The sequence below is a fragment of the Condylostylus longicornis genome, unplaced genomic scaffold, assembly GCF_029603195.1.
Source record: "Condylostylus longicornis isolate FDR11 unplaced genomic scaffold, ASM2960319v2 ptg000113l, whole genome shotgun sequence".
Taxonomy (NCBI): domain Eukaryota; kingdom Metazoa; phylum Arthropoda; class Insecta; order Diptera; family Dolichopodidae; genus Condylostylus; species Condylostylus longicornis.
The window spans coordinates 314,826-328,047 of record NW_026578081.1 but is presented as its reverse complement, the minus strand read 5'-3'; the positions used below and the strand labels follow the sequence as shown (position 1 = coordinate 328,047).

Below are 13,222 nucleotides of genomic sequence, written 5' to 3'. Positions count from 1 at the left end.
GACCGGTAGCCTATTTATCGGCTTTTAGATTGTCAGCACTTATTGACCGGTAGCCTATTAATCGGCTTTTGGTTATCGACGGTTTTTGTCAGTGGGTTGTTCTTTTTATAAATTTTTATATAACAAAAGGAATAAGCACAACACAATGCATAATGAAAATTTAGCCGGTACTGGGAGTAAATTCGGGCGCTACTTAGCCGGTATTTACTGAGTGGCAGCCTCAACCATAACCGGTCGATAAAGTGTTAAGATGACCTTCTTTGTGTAGTAAAAAAAAACTGGCCGTAGTACCCGAGTCCAATTTGTACTTTAATTTTATGTTTATTAAATAAATATAGGGTAATTTTTTTTAAAGATTATTAATTTTATTGAATTTGATGTAAAATTTTAAGATCAAATAATTTTGTTTAAATCATCAAAATTTTGTACATATGAAAAGGATCAGTAAACAAGAGTTAACATAAATTTTTTTATCATTCGATAAATAATATTTATTCTATATCAAATCTTTTCATTCAGTTATTAATAGTTTTTATAACGTAGAACTGATTGATAAATTCATTTACTATACACATTACACACATACACAAAAAGTTTACATAAGTTTACATAATTTTGTTATCTTAATTGTAAACTCTATCAAAATTATCTAACTATCGTACCCGTAGAATAACACTTATACAAAATTTCATTAATCAAATTTTGAGCTAGTTGAAATTATTTTACGATAATGTTTATGAATTTCTTATTGCAAGATTTATTATGAAGTATTACAGTTTGCTAAAAGAAAACCGTCGCATTTTGAATTACTCTGCTGCTACCAATTTTCTTAAATAATAATGTATGTGAAAGGGATGTTCTTACGTAATAAACAGTTTCATTTCAAAAAGTTGTATGTTTCAATCATAGTTGGAAAGTATTAGTAAGCTTTAGTGTTTCCAAACCGCAAAATTTTTAAACCTACTACAGTCTTTTTTTAAAAGTGCGATACTTAACATATTTTATCAAATTTCTATATTAATCAAAATGAAAATCAAGTGACACAATAACAAATGATAAGAAACGAAAAACTGTGAAAAATGAAATAAATCATATTTTTTTTTTACAAAAGTTTTTGTTACAATCATTGAACTTATTAAATTTTACATGCTTTTTGAAGGTCATTATCATTACCGTCGCACTATACTCGTAAAGCAAGCATAGATACTGGAGAAACACAGCTATATTATTCAATTAATATGCGACGATATAATTTACGTTTTATGTATTTTAAGTATAAGTTGTTTTCTTTACATATTATACACAATTACAAACAAATGAACATCATTCATTTTGAATTTAAAAAATAATTTTTTTTCTTTTTTGAAAGCTAAATACCTAAGATAACAATAAAATATTCTCATTATATAATTTTTATTATTGTATTGTTGTTAATTTACCTATAACTAATTTCCAAAAAAAAAAATCTCAATATTCAAATACATATAAACTTTACGTGTATAACACTTACATATATATTGTGATTTGCTTTAGTTAAAAAATTAACACTTCAACGTAAGTATATAAAAAGTATTAAAATTTACACGATGTAAAATCGATTATCTAAAGTCATACATATACATAAATATAATTGTTATACATATTACTATATAGTTGGAATTGTTATACTCCGATACCAATGTTAATTAATGTAAATGTATTTCATGTACTGTATAATTGTTATTAATCTACTTAATTGTTTTATTACTAATTTAAATTACTTTTACAAAAATTTAACTTTGCTAACAATAATTATTATTCTCATTTCACATATAATAAATAATCGTGCAGACAAAATTTTACAATAAACAAAACTATAATATTTAATTATTTTATTTATTTTGTAATTTAAATAATTGTTCAGAATATAATAGGATATTCTATTTAATTTTCCTAGTAATTTGCAAATAAATTTCAAAAGCTATCAATAACTGTAATAGAAAAGCTTACGTGAAAAGTTCTCTAATACAAATTTCAGTAAGAAAAGCCTAATCGATAAAGCTTATTTTTGATAAAGTTAAAATATGGTAGCTGAAAGAGTTGCAAAATATTTCGTTACCTATATTCTATTAGCAGAGCCAATAACTTGACAAAATTTGATTTTCTGAATAAATTCTTAAAAAATCTGTTATACAAATTCGAGAATAATTTTCTCGGTAATCATAAAAACGGCAATATTCAAATTTAACATTAAGATTTCAAATAATATAGAGCCAATATTCTTTGGTTGTAGTTGTCTAAGTTTTTACAATAGTGCCAGAAAATTTTATAAAATATAAAATAGAAGAATATAAATTTTATAGAATAAAATAAGAAAGAAAATAATTTAACCGTATACGAGTATGGGGCACTAAATTATATTTTTTATTATCAAAAAAAAAATTATCGAAATATTAATTTTAAAAAATTTTTATATATTGGCAAAAAATCATGCTGCAGTACGGCACAAATTCTTATAATATGACCAATATTTGTACATAGTAACTGTTATATTATCCGAACATAGTAAAATATTTTATGTTGTTCTTCTCAAAAGTTTCATTGCAATATCAAAAATTTGCATGCCTTCAATTCACCATAGAAATAAATTTTATTCTTAAATTGTAAATAAAAATGCAATGAAAACCATCAATGTTTATTATGCCTATAAATTATTTTGAAATTAAAAATTAAATAATTTTGTGTAATTTCAGTTTAGTCTAACTAGTTCAGGTGTAAACAACGCAAAATCAATGAATACTTAGAGAAAAAATAATATTCTTTATATTATGAATTTTACTAATACAACATTATAGTTGCGGAATCAATAAGAATGTGCCTATTACACTACTAATTTATCTTAATGGAAATTTCTTCATGGAACTGCAGAACAGATGGATGACGTAATCAAAGGAACGAGTTAAAGGCAGAAAAATTATTCATTAAAAAATTTTTGTCTCCTCGAACTGGACTCGAACCAGTGACCTACCGCTTTCTAGGCGGACGCTCTACCAACTGAGCTACAGAGGCATGAAGAAATTGCCGACGAAATGTTCTCTACATTGCTTTATACTGTAATTCACATGATTACTAAGTATTTGTTTTTTTTTGTTTACATTGATCATGCCTCTGTAGGTCTTTTGGTAGAGCGTCCGCCTAGAAAGCGGTAGGTCACTGGTTCGAGTCCAGTTCGAGGAGAAAAATTTTTTTAATGAATAATTTTTCTGCCTTTAACTCGTTCCTTTGAATACGTCATCCATCTGTTCTGCAGTTCCATGAAGAAATTTCCATTAAGATAAAATAATATTCTTTATTTCGAAGCTATTATACGATCCTATTAATTTAATAATATAATATTAAAATTTTATTTTATTTTTAAATTTATTCAATCCAAAAAAGTATATGTAGTTTAAATTATATAAAAAATAAGTAGGAATAAACAAGTTCTACAAAAAGGACATTTTTAAAATTAATTTCTTAAATTTTTGAGAACACTACATGGTAGCACAATTTAGTGGGCTCTAATAAATAAATTCCTTAATATATTTTGTTGAATATTATATTGTATATTTGTGGTAAGCTATTATTCAAACATTAATCCTAATTTAAATAAACAAAAGGTATCTATACTTTAATTTACCGCCAAATTCGAAACATATTCTTGATACATATTGATATAATTATAAATAATATCGTATTAATACTTGTTACAGACAATAAATTGAATCCATAGAGTAATAATATGAAAAAGGGTATGGGAACCTTATTCCCGCGGATCATTGAACATAAAACATTTGAGTTTTGAAACAAAAAAATTAAATTTCACCATTGATACTACACGAACTTTTGAAAAAAAGGAAACACAAATATAAGTATAACTAGTTCTTGTTAGAAGATTAGACTAATATCTTCATATTAGTCTAACAATCTATATGTTCAGGTTTTGTAATTAACTTGTAATTACCTATGAAAATAGGTAATTACAAGTTTTGTAATAATCTATGAAAATGTATGACTATATTGCTAAAATGAATAAAATTAACCCGTAATTACCTGTAAATTCGGTATTATAGACCAATTCGTGAAACTCGAGTCCCAAAAGAGGTCAAGGTTTCGCCAAAAATAATTTCTTTAAGTTTTCCTAATGTACAAAAGTACTTTTTCTTTGAAAATTATAGATTCTTTATTTTATGCGCAATCACTAAAATTACTTATAAATTTTAAATTGTAATTTTTTTGCAAAAAAAGGTTACCGTCCTCTGATATAAATATAAACACTTATTACAATTCAGTTAAGCATACCAAATTGAACAGATAATAAAAATTAAATGTAATAATATGCTAATCACATTCACGGATTACTACTTTATATAATATCAATTGAATATCACATACTATTCTAAATAGTTCGTAGGCGTTTAGTTGTGTTTTTGTTGTTTTAAATACTTATACTGTTTCAAAAAAAAAAGTATTTCAAGTACTCTTTTTCTTCACTTTTAATTTTATTTTTTTTTTTTTGAGACCAATAATGTATGACATAATTATTTTATAATGAAAAAATCATTAAATTAGTTAAGCGATTCAGATTCAAATTCAATGAATTTTATAGAAACTCTAATTGAATGAAAGAGTAATTTTTATAGATCAGTTTGAAAAGAACTTTGAAAAAAACAAAAAAATTTTCAAAATTATAATCTCCACTCGACAACAGAAGGAAGAACCATTAAAGAATATCCTGGTTGAACACGGATATATTTTATTTTATATGGTTCCAAGCGGAGGGGGAAGGGCAGTATTTGAAAAAAAAAATTATTAGTAGAATTTTTTCACATATCACACCCAAGTTTCATAGTAATCAAAATAAATTTTGTGAAATTAAGGGTCGAATTTTCAAGCAGGAGGCATTCTACAATATTAATGAAATATTTTTTTTTGGATTAATATCAAAAATGTAAAAAATCACAAGAGAAAAAAATTAAAATATTATGAAAAAATTCCGAAATAATTTTAAAGAAATATTGTTCTTCGGAAAGCACAAATACTAAAGGTATGACCATTGGTAAAATACAAATATGTATACCAAGCTCTTTTAGTAAATGAGCTTTCAATTACATCATTATTATTTACAAATATTATTAAGTTAATAAGCAATGAAATGAAGAGAAAGCAGAATATTAAATTTAAATTTAATATTCATTACAACAATTATTATTTTTTTTTTGATATTTTAAGCATTTGGAATATATTAACATTGTCTGACTAAAAATAATACTGGCTTATTGGTAAGAAAATAAATATGAAATTTATATTATTTATAATATTATTTAAAATTTTGTTTTTCAATTATATTATGTGAAGTTTAAGAATTTAAGACATCTAAACGCAATTTTAATATAATTGTGCCTATTAGAGCAAAATTCTATTTTCTTCTAATTTAGGCAAATGGTATAATTATAGAAAGGCTCTAGTTGTGTTCAAAATTTTGGTAATATACTATATAAGATAGTTGAAGTATTGACATATTAACAACGGTATTGCATAGTAATACTAAGGTAGTGTTGCCGATCTAGTAAATACTTGACAGTCCATAAAATAAACTTTAAAATAATCATTTATTTAGGAAATCATAAGTTCTACAATTGTTTATTAGCTATAGGAAATTTCATTTTTCATTTTTTTAAAATAACCCTTAATTTTAGTACAAACGAAATATGGTACTGCCATATAACGAACATAACCTATAATTCAGGCATCAAAACTCGTATATCATTAATTTGTTTTTAAATTTATCAATAATTTTCAATTTAAAATCATTTAATTTGTTTAAATTAACTGCAAGTGTTTTAGTAAATTAAAAATACCGAAACATTTCGAATAAATTTTAAAAAAAATTATTGCAACCAAAACAGAGCCGCTCTTTTTTACTTTAATTTACAAAAATGTGTAAATGTAAACATAAACGCATAATATTAAACATACACGCATATTATATACACACAATATGCCTTTTAGATATGCTTAATTTGAATAAATTAAATACCGAAAATATATTTGAATACAATATTACTAGAATTGAAAATAAAAGGCAAAAATTAAATAATAATAATTTTGTCATAAAACGTGCTATAAATTTGCAAAAAAAAAAATTATTTTTGTATTTTTTTTTTTCTATTTTAAATATTTTCAATTTTTACAAAATTAAACAACCGTGAAATTTAAATTAATTAAATGAAAAAATTTTGTTAACAATTGAATTTGTCTTTTCTATATTTATATACATATATCAGAAGTGAAATATATATAAAATCAATGAATTAGTGATAAAGCTTTTATTAAATTTGAAGTAAATTTACTATATTTTTTTGGTTAAATTCTCTTACAACACTAGTATGAATTTTTGGCGCAAAATTTTTATAAACCTACCATTATGCATACTTAAAAACAAACTGTTATACGCACTATGGTCGGATATACGAACTATATAATGTAAGTGTGTATTTAAATATAAGTCTGTATGTATGAGAGTTAAAAACTTTTTCTCTTAAAAAAAAACTAATTTTTACTTTAATTTTCATTCAAAATTCAATAATTTCAAAAAAAATATTTTGACAAAATATTTTTTATATAAAAATGTTCGTATTTCATTTAAAAATAAATTTTTAAATTATATTTTTAGATAAAATTGATTTCTATTACTTAAAATTATAGTTAATTAATTTTAGTCTCATTTTTCTGCCCCAAAATATTTGTAATTTCCATAATTTCAATAGATTTTCAAATTTATCATTTTAACAATATTTTTCTGTATTTTAACCAATTTAAATTTAATTTTTTTTTTAATTGACAAACAAATTTTTCATAAATTTTGCTAATAGTATAAAACTTTCAAATACTTTTTAATAACACTTGTAATTCTCACTATAAAAATTAAAATTTATAAGAGCTCAATTAAGATCTTTTAATATTCTTCACATATTCTCCGTCTCTCTCTCTCTGAATTTTTAAAATTATCAAAATTTTTATTATTATTTATTGTCAATTCTTATAATATTTAATTATTTGTTTTAAATAAATTTCTGAATTAATTTATTTTTCTATATTCAAAATTCATTCACCGTTATACTATTTTTTATATGTTCTATCACTATATAGAAAGTTTCAATGTATATTATTTTCGTTTCATTTATTTTATGTATCTCTCATACTAGTAAAAAAAATTTACCTAAGAGCACATGTTAATACAAAAAATCAAAAAAAAAAAAAAATTTTACCGTTACGATTTAATTTTTTTCATTTTACCGCCTACAAATACAAGTGTATAATATTGTAGCAACATTTTAAAACAAAAAGGTAGTAATACTTCGAAAGAGTAGAAAAATTGTGTATACCTAACTACTTAGTACAATTTTAAATTTTAAAATAAATTAAAAATTAATTACCGTTAAAAATGATTTCTTGTCATACATAAGTATACTTGATAATTATATTGAATACATAAACAAAATTTTAATATACGCAATTAAATTGAATTAAAACAAAAAATACAGTAGAAAAACAAAATTTAATAACAATTGAAAATAAAATATACAAAAAAAACAAACAAAATTAATTAAAACTTACAATAAACAGCTTTTTAATTCTTTTAAATAACCATTGAATATCAATATATAACAAAATATATATATATATATACGATGAGTTTTTAAAATATTTCACACTTTAACGTAAAGTAAATATACAATTTATAATTAATTTAAAAAAATTAATGAAATATGTAGCAACACCACTCTCCAAAAATTCAAATTCGCCCGATATTCAACTATATCGACGAATGTCTAAACGACGAATAAAATTTTATTTTAATATTTGTAAACTTTTGAAAATTGAATCTCTTGTTGACTCAACAATAATAATTTTTTTTATATATCCTATTCGAAAAATATTGTTTAGAAGCTATATTTTTTCCACGTTCGAAAAGCACCCTCAGTTATTTCGTATAAACATGACATTTTATTTTTTTTTTTTTTGTTAAATATATAAACACATACAAAAAATATCTTTCATGTGATAGGTATATGTTATGTATCTATATAACAGAAGAGAAATATAATATAAAAAAAAGAGAAGAGATTTAATTTCTTTTATTTCATAAATCGAGAGAAAAATGAGAAAAGCTTTTGAAAAAACTATTATTAACTCAATTTTAATGAAAAAAAAAACAAAAAACCCAATAATATTCCACGTTGTCTTAAATAATAAATATAGATGGCGTGTTATTAAAATTAAAAATGCTTACAAATCATTATTATAATAATATTGTTAATAATATTGAAAAAAAAAAAATAAAAACCTAAATGAATATTTTTAAATTGGTTAAGTTGGAAAATTTTATTGCGGTTCAAATATAGAAAGAAGGATATATGAGAATTCATTTATTTTTTATACCACATTTACTACATTCACATATTCTTGATCATTGTGACCGTTCTCACAAGTGATTTCATTGCTTGAAAGATTGAGTTTATCATTCTAATAATGATTTTCCTTTAAATTTTGTCTTCATTAAATTAAACAAGTAACTGCAATTGAAATTTCAGAATCAAAAAAAATGTTTTCCTTATTGCAAAAGATTTTCACCTATCTTCCTCATTCTTAAATTGCAACCCTATAAAAATGACAATTTGTGATTGTTCATTGTATTCCTTATCTATGAATTTCCCAAACAAAGAAAATTTGCGACTACCATTCTATTCTATTAAAACATTTTTAAATTATATAGTTCCGTTATTTCAATTATTTCCCTAAATGTATGCAATATATTTTGTAATAAATGATATCACGAAAATGTCCTCGAAACAAGCTTAAAATTATTGGGTATGCAACAATTTTGTTTTTAATGACAACGTCATTTTTGATTGAGTCCAAAACGAGATTTGTGACAAATGAGAACTTTAATTGTTAATTATACGCGGTCATTTACGAAACGCAAAAGATAGCATTTTTCGTACATCGTGTATTCTACAGGACGTACTTATACGAGTACTCAAATTTTCGATACTCGAAAATTAATTTGTCAACTAAATACAGTAAGAAACTGCTACATGAATATATTACAAAAAAAAAATTGGGAAAATTTCAGAATATAAATTATTTTCCTTAATCTAATTAAAACAACAACCACAACAGATTATATAATTTCCTTTAGGTAAGTACTTATGTACTGTAAAATAAATAAGGAAATTCCAACATATAGCTATGAGGGTATGAAAGTAATTAAATTTATGTATATATAAAATTTCTTATCATACTTTTACAATTTATTACAAAAAGTTGTTGTTCTTTTTTCAATTTAAAATTGATAAAGAATTTCGTTTTTTTTCACCTTTTAATTGAGTATTTTTTAGCGAAACTGTAACCATTGTATAATTTTAAAGTAAAGCTTTATCAAACCTCTGAAGATTAAAATTTGTATTGTATTGTAATTAAAGAAACTTTTTTTAAATATTCTAAAGGTTAACTCACATTACCTTAACAAAACAAATTACCATTTAAAGAATTAAAAAATATTTAAAATATTTACAATATATATGAGTATATGTTAATATGTATGCATAAATATGTACATATATAAAAGAACATATTATTTCCATTTAAATATTTGGAGTCTGTTTATCGCCCACCATTAAATGTTATTAAGTACGTCAATGTTATTAGAATTATAAAATAAAAATAATTGTATAAGTATATAATGTATGTATGCGATTCGTATATAAAACTTTAGAACAATCATAATTCCAGCAAACTATGGGATTTATTAAAAAAAATCTAGTTTCAAAAGTAAATTTTTAGTAATTTTGTAATTGTGTCAAGTTTTGTAATTAAGGTTACAGATTTCAATTTCAGGTTAAGGTTAAGATTTCAATTTTTAATTTAATCCCCAATTTAATTACTATTTCGATAATTATAATATTGTGAATTAATATGAACAATACAATAAACAGTAATACGCCGACAATATGTATGTACTTTCATGACAGGAAATGGGAGCTATTATATGAATATTTTTAAGCAATGAGCTACGAGTATATAGAAATAAATCTATAAATAATGATTTATTTTTGACTCACCTAAATTTCCCATGTATATATATTCTTAGGAAATACATTTTACATAATAAATTCCTATGACACATTGTCATTTAACCTTTTCAACTGAGATTTATTTTCTAAAATGTGTCAATTATAATTTTTATTTTTAAAGTAATTACAGAGCATTCTAGGAAAAATGAAATAATCAATTCTATGTATAGTGCAAACATGACTTTATTTTTATAAATATTTATTTTTATGTTTATATACATATAACTTATGTATATATGTACGTGTATATAAGTACATGTACACTTAACAATTGCAAATCATTTTAAAAGTTCTCATGTAATTTTACTATTGGAAAGTTTTTTTTTTTTTCCAAATTAAATTTTTCATATATTGTCAGGGATGTACTGATAAAACGATAGCACCCGGTTGGGTTGTAAAAAGGAGTGGGTAAAAACTTAATTTCCATATGACAAGTACATTATGTATAATATAGATATATAATAAAACAGAGTCAACCTTATCATTTGGAATTTTATTGATTATATATTATAGTTTTCGAGGTTGTATCTTAACAACTAAATTAAAGATATAAACTCGTCGTATACTTTCTGTCAAAATAGTTATCACTTGTTTAAGTGAACTAATTTTAATTAGTAAAAATAAAATTTTTTTTCTGAAAACAATTATGATGTTTCTTCTTAACATCAAGAGTGCTATTTCGAAAATCGATTTGAAATATTGTAAAAATTTTGGGCGGCAAGGTAAAAAAAATCAATCGAATTTTTATTGCTGTTGTGGAGTACAATTGGAAATTATTACAAAAAAAAAACTAAGGTTTGGTATAATTTCGTGTATTGACATACATGTCTGATTAATATTTTATATTTTATTATACACCAGTGGACTGAGCGAACCAGAACTATACACACCTCTGGAAATACATACATGCATATATATCCGAATATTTGTAAGTAAATATGTAATCATAAATACAACAAGTACTTATATATATTTTAAAATTTAATTTATTAACGCAAAAGCTTTTAATGACCTAAAGTTTTCGTACAAACATACATTCATACAAAATATGAATTGTATATACGTCAACACTTAAATATCTAACACAAAAGGCTTTTAACGTGCAAATGTATGTACAAAAATTAGAGAATAATTCTAAAATTTTTGAGAAAATACGAGTAAGTTTGAGAGAAAACTGTGAAATTCAAATAAAATTTCTTCTTGTGACATTCGTGCTTTTAAGCATTGGGAGGCTAATTTTCAAATTCGTCATGTATTTTACATAAAATGATCTTTAAAAATTATTTCTAATTAGAGTTTTCCTGACTGGCTCTGAAGAGCAATTCCTCTATTGCGAATATTTTGACGCTGTTCTTATTTAATTTTGCTCATTTCTTTCAGTTCAAAAGTTAGTATCTATTGCTTACTGAAAATCATGAAAGGAACCCAAAGCCCTTTTGTATATTGAATACTATTCTTTATAAAGAAGGGTCATTATCACCAAATTACCATCTGTTAACAAAATGTTTTTTATTAATTTTCATTTCTTATCGTTGCGCGAAAAAAAAAATTGTTTTAATGCATTCTTTATTATAAAGTGTACATAGCAACTTACATATTTCTAATTCATTTTAATTGTGTATTTTATAAATGATTTACACGTTATGTAAATGACATATAAAAAAAAAGCAAGCATTTTTAAAGTCACGTGGTATTACTGACAATTTTTATTTTTTTTTTTTTCAATATTATTATTGATATTTTTTTAATTTTACGGCGCTTTTAATGTTTACAAATATTTGAGTAGCTGTATATGTGTGTGTACATACATAAAATCAAAACTTTAAATACAACTGAAATTAATTGAATAAGAAAAAGCTTTGTAAATAAAGAACTTTCGAAATCGAAAAAAGGTATTATTAAACAGATTTTTTTTTTTAAAAATAACTTCTGTTACTTTTACAGGTACATAACACTCCAAGTACCATAATAATAACTGCATCAAGAATAAAAGAGGACAGAGTCGTAGTCGAGTTTCGACATTGGGGCTTATTCTGAGTATCAAATTAATTAAGTGATATTGATATTTACCTTAAAAGTTTCAAAAACTTTATTGTAGACACGAATCAATTGTATGAATTGGTTTGTGTTTACAATAATAATATCGACCTTTTTACGATAACTTTCACTATCACTTAGTGATTACTCAGAATAAGGAGTTTTTATTCTGGTAGACGGTTCACTGTTTACAAATTCTATATAAGTGACAAATTTTTAAAGACAAAATTTTTTACATATAAACCAATTCTCTTAGAATATTAGAACTACATTAGTTAGAGCTAATTTAACAATTATTTTACTAGCATATGTAGATAAAATATTAATGAGAATCATCAATTTAGGATTTTTTTCAATGGTCATATGCAAATAAAATCTTTTTCAAAGTACCGAAGATATTAATTACGTTATTGCGGTCAGCAACTATGCAAATTTTGTTATTATAATTAGAAAATTTTTAGAATTCCCATTTGAAAAAAAAAATGTATTTTTTATTGTGGTAAAAACGATAATTAAATTAATTCATGTGCATGTTTGCATAAAAATGTTGAGCGAAAAAAAAAGCAATACCGCAAAATGCATTTATGCGCAGCATGCCTACTAAAAGTATATGAGCCAAATTTTGATTTTGAAGAAATTTTTAAAAGTGGGTTGAAAAGTTTTCGATTGTAACAATAAATTGAATTCCTATACAATAAAATATAAAAATATTTCTGGATCATGTAAGTTTTACAAAGCTATTTTATAAAAATAAATTCTTAAGAATTGAAATTATGTGATAAATTCTTGGAATTGAAATGTAATATGTAACATATATACATATAAATTATACATACATATATATGTATATGTAAAATATTTTTAAATAAATTTATGATTTGTAGCTGCACAATAATACGTAAATAATATTTTTATAGGCGAAAATTATAAATGATTTTAACAACAGTAGCAGCGTATGTCGAAAGAAACCGAAATAAATAAACGGTCTAATCCGAAAAATTAATCAATATATGTTTTCCCTTTTCTCT

At 23.3% G+C, this 13,222-nt stretch overlaps 1 protein-coding gene across 2 annotated transcripts in view; it reads right to left on the bottom strand.

Moving 5' to 3' along the window:
* LOC129614600 (zinc transporter foi) overlaps positions 1-13,222 on the bottom strand; it is a 34,949-nt gene that overhangs the window by 14,461 nt on the left and 7,266 nt on the right. The window contains exon 1 of one of the 2 annotated variants that reach the window (XM_055529304.1): positions 7,639-7,859. The exons of the other annotated variant lie outside the window; for it this stretch is intronic. The gene's annotated coding sequence lies outside the window, so the exon portion shown is untranslated. Of the gene's footprint in view, positions 1-7,638; positions 7,860-13,222 lie in introns of those variants that run through there. 2 annotated transcript variants of the gene reach the window in all.